Genomic DNA, 5,000 nt, shown 5'->3' with positions numbered 1-5,000 from the left:
CAAAGCCACCAAAAATAGATCTATCTTTCGGTGGTCTCGGTATAATGCCCTATAAGCCGCGGCCCATAAAACTTTAACCACGGCCAGGTGGGGGCCTGTCCTATATCGTTATTAGAAGCAAGATTATGGCTAACTTTAACCTTGAATAAAATAAAAACTACTGAGGCTAGAGGGCTGCAATTTAGTATGTTTGATGATTGGAGGGTGGATGATCAACATACCGATTTGCAGCCCTCTAGCCTCAGTTGTTTTTAAGATCTGAGGGCGGACAGAAAAGTGCGGACAGAATAAAGTGCGGAGGGACGGACAAAGCCGGCACAATAGTTTTCTTTTACAGAAAACTAAAATAGATAAAATGAAAACAGTATCCCTGTATTTCATTAATGATAAGAACTGTATTCCATGAATGACGTACTGATCACACAAGTCCATCTGTTTATTCGCTGTTCTAGGAAGTCGAGAGGACTCCCAATAATCGGAAGGGCCTCCTTCCTTCCTTCAGGATGCTTGAGACCTCCTCCTGATAATCCTTCCTAATCCTACGCCAGGATATGAAGTCACGTTCCTACTGTCTGCACAGACGTCCTGTGGGAGAAGATCCAGTGCCTGTTGGTAACGGTTTAAGATGGAAGTAGTAATGTATATGTATATGTATATGTATATATATGTATATGTATATATATATATATATGTATATATACATATACATATTTATATATATACATATATATACATACACATATATATATGTATATATACATAAAATTTATATGTATATATATGTATGCATAAATCACATACTTATGTATATATACACATGTGTGCATGTGTGTTAGTGTGTAGTATTTGTGTAAAACATATTAAGAAAAATCGGATATTTCTAGAAGTATGCCCTGCCATTATCAATGAATATGAATTTTACATCTAAAAAATTACAAATGTATAAAAATATAGATAAATAACTTAACAAATATAAATTCATTCAATCTCTTGATGATCCAATAATGATATATCAATATTAAAATTATATACTGTATATATATTCTTACCCAAAGCATAAAATAATTATTATAAAATTAAAGACAATCTTCATTAAAAAATCATTCATTGAAACATACAGTCACTGAACCGAGTTAATGAAAGCCTCGTCAGATAAAATCATAAAATGAAAATTAGTTTAGACCCATTTTTTATCATAATTTTGCAGATTAATATCAATGACGTCCATAGCGGAGTTGAAACATTTACTCTGGTGATAAACTGGTACCTCGGTATTTCATAGAGGCAGTTAATTTGTCATTTTTGTTCATTACGAGAGAATCTCATTAGCGATTATTTCCAGAGACATGCTGCCTGGAGAGAGAGAGAGAGAGAGAGAGACAGACAGACAGAGAGAGAGAGAGAGAGAAAGAGAGACAGAATTATATTTACGAGAGAGTGAGAGAAAGAGGTAGAGGGAGAATTAAACTTACGAATTAGAGAGAGAGAGAGAATTAAACTTATGAGAGAGAGAGAGAGAGAGAGAGAGAGAGAGAGAGAGAGAGAGAGAGAGCGAGAGAGACAGAGACAGAGAGAGAATTTAACTTACTAGAGAGATAGAGAGAGAGAGAGAGAGAATTAAACTTACTAGAGAGAGAGAGCGCGCAAGTTAACAGAAAGAAACCAGTATGAAATTGCCTTGAAGAAAATAGAGAGAGAGAGAGAGAGAGAGAGAGAGAGAGAGAGAGAGAGAGAGAGAGAGAGAGAGAATCCAAGAGGGATAAAATACTTAGTACCAAAATGAATTCCTAAATAAAAAAATAATTCATAATTTGGTACCAAAATTAACTTCTTCAAAACAAAAGTACTCATTGAGATTCTCTCTCTCTCTCTCTCTCTCTCTCTCTCTCTCTCTCTCTCTCTCTCTCTTTACAAACATCACTCCAGAGGTCCTTCCATCATGCAAATGCATAATTCAAAATGCTTGTTATTGCTTTTTTGCAAGCATGTGATACAAATGGAGTTATGTTCAAGCACAATTCTCCTCTCAATGACGTAATCACAGGGGAACACACTGGCAATATTATTCCAGGGTTGATCTGGGGGCCTTAGGGAGTGGCAATTCAATGGGGCTGTTAATTTATTGAGAGAGAGAGAGAGAGAGAGAGAGAGAGAGAGAGAGAGAGAGAGATCTGGGGGAGAGATTTCTATGGGGCTGGTAATTTATTGAGAGAGAGAGAGAGAGACAGAGAGATAATATTAGCCCAGGGTTGATCTGGGGGTCTTAGGGAGTGGCAATTTCTATGGGGCTGGTAATTTATTGAGAGAGAGAGAGAGAGAGAGAGAGAGAGAGAGAGAGAGAGAGAGAGAGAGAGAGAGAGATAATATTAGGCCAGGGTTGATCTGGGGGCCTTAGGGAGTGGCAATTCTATGGGGCTGGTGATTTATTGAGAGAGAGAGAGAGAGAGAGAGACTCTTGATGAATCATTTTTAATATTAGGCCAGGGTTGATCTCAGAGATTAAAATTTAGATTTTATCAGTATTACTAGTAATAATCTTTAACTAAAAGAGAGAGAGAGAGAGAGTTGTACAAACACCTGTATATCATAATATGAAATATTATTTTACAAATGGAATCCCAGTTCATTTAAGTTACAGTTTTACAAACAGCTGTTAACTATATTACTTTTTGTTGGCAAGTTTTTTTTCTGATTAGGTTTAAGCCAATTAATATGCAGGTTTTGTACAACTGTTTATTAAACAACTTGAGCCTAACCAGCAAAAAATAATTGCTACCGAAAAACAAAGGAACACAGAATAAAATAATTAAGAAAATGTCCACATCAAAAGCACTAAAAAAGATTTTTAAAAAAGTATATAAAAATAATTAAATAAAACAGAATTCCCAGAATCGCATCTTGGCTTTCTCTCTCTCTCTCTCTCTCTCTCTCTCTCTCTCTCTCTCTCTCTCTCTCTCTCTCAAAAGCACTAAAAAAGATAAAAGATGTTTATAAAAATATTGAAATTAAACATGGCATTCCCAGAACTGCTCTCTCTCTCTCTCTCTCTCTCTCTCTCTCTCTCTCTCTCTCTCTCTCTCTCTAAAGAACTACTACTGATAAAAGATTTTTTTAAAAATAATGAAATTATAAATGGAATTCCGAGAATTGCATCTTAGCTCTCTCTCTCTCTCTCTCTCTCTCTCTCTCTCTCTCTCTCTCTCTCTCTCTCTCTCTCTCAAAAGAACCAGAAAGATATAAAAATTTTTTTAAAATAATGAAATAAAACATGGAAACCCCAGAAGTGCATCTTGTCTCTCTCTCTCTCTCTCTCTCTCTCTCTCTCTCTCTCTCTCTCTCTCTCTCTCTCTCTCTCTCTTAAAAGAACCAGAAAAGATAAAAGGATTTTTTTAAAATAATGAAATAAAACATGAAATTCCCAGAACTGTATCTTGGCTTTCTCTCTCTCTCTCTCTCTCTCTCTCTCTCAATTCTCCAAGTGCTGTGACGCAATTTGCCTGAGGCTACGTGCTAATGGTAATTATGTTCCAGCCTCTGAACTTGAGAGAATTCCTTTGCAGGAGACTCCTCAGTTGCACTAATAACAGTGAGTTGGTCTCAAGACTCTCTCAGACTACTCATGTGACCCCCCCCCATCCCAAAACCTCCAGTCCAACTTGGAAGGGGGGGGGGCTCTTTGCACAAGGCCTCTGAGGTCCACTGGAAATTTGGAGGTAAATTTAAATATTATTTGGTTATTTGTTAAGTGAAATTGTGTTAAGAATTCAGTACCAAAATATTTCAAAAGTTTTATAACTCATTTTCATTTTTTAAATCTTATTTGTTTAAATTTGAAAGAATTCACTACAATTTCTTCATTATCCCTGAAGGTATGAAACTTAATATATGCATATGTATACTTATGCATATATGTATATACAGTACATTAAGTTAAGAGTTCACGCTTTCTCGCAATTTTATTTGCATGAGATTATGAAAATAGATAGGCGGTTGATGGAGAGAGAGAGAGAGAGAGGGCAGGATACATATATTTTATATATATATATATATATATATATATATATATATATATATATATATATATATATATATATATATATATATATATATATATATACATATATATATATAGATAGATAGATAGATAGAGAGATCGATATAGATATAGATATATATATATATATATATATATATATATATATATATATATATATATATATATATATATATATATATATATATATATATATATATATATATATATATATACTGTCGTGTGCCTGAGCATGTGTGTACATATGTATGCATACAGTACGTTAAACCTATTCCCATCACATATAACAACCACCGTGCACATACACACACACACACACACACACACACACACACCCATCAACCACTCCACATAATACCACAAAAACCAGAAAATAACTGATTCCCCATTAACTAGACCCAGCAAAAGCCCAAAATCATTTGTGGCCCCGTCGGTAGTTCCTGTTGGAAAGCGAGATATCTCGCTGCAAGAGCAAACTGAAATTGCCGGATGGAATTAGTTATTGAAAACATATCGGTCTTACGGAACTAATTGAAAATGGCTACAGCATAAGAGAGCATCAAAACGAGTTTCGTCTCGGAGTGATACGTGTTTCGGACGGGTCTCGAGGTATTGTTGGATATTGTGGAATGAAGTCAGGTTATAGAGGTTATTGTTATCGTCAGTTATTTGTTCTACTGAACTAATTGAAAACTGGAGTGTGTGATAGCATCAAAACAAGCACAGGTCTATTTGTGGTTTGTCTCTGAATGATACGTGTTTCCAACAGGTGTCGAATTTTAGTTTGAAGATCCTGAATGAAATTAGTTTGTAGATGTTATTGTTACCATTATTTATTTGTTCTACAGAATTAATTGAAAACTGGAGTGTGTGAGAGCATAAACAAGTAAAAAAATACGCCGAAATTTTTTCGGCGCAATCGAGTCTTCCGTAAAACGTATAATCA

The 5,000-nt window shown here is 35.0% G+C and overlaps 1 long non-coding RNA gene across 2 annotated transcripts in view; it reads right to left on the bottom strand.

The window, feature by feature from the left end:
- LOC136828156 (uncharacterized) overlaps nt 1-5,000 on the bottom strand; it is a 238,102-nt gene that overhangs the window by 56,072 nt on the left and 177,030 nt on the right. The window contains exon 3 of one of the 2 annotated variants that reach the window (XR_010849942.1): nt 416-585. The exons of the other annotated variant lie outside the window; for it this stretch is intronic. This is a non-coding gene — a long non-coding RNA (uncharacterized lncRNA). The remainder of the gene's footprint in view (nt 1-415; nt 586-5,000) is intronic. 2 annotated transcript variants of the gene reach the window in all.

Source organism: Macrobrachium rosenbergii, chromosome 42 (assembly GCF_040412425.1).
Source record: "Macrobrachium rosenbergii isolate ZJJX-2024 chromosome 42, ASM4041242v1, whole genome shotgun sequence".
In the NCBI taxonomy this organism is placed as follows: domain Eukaryota; kingdom Metazoa; phylum Arthropoda; class Malacostraca; order Decapoda; family Palaemonidae; genus Macrobrachium; species Macrobrachium rosenbergii.
The sequence above is the reverse complement of the archived record's forward strand: the minus strand, read 5'-3'. Positions and strand labels throughout refer to the sequence as shown.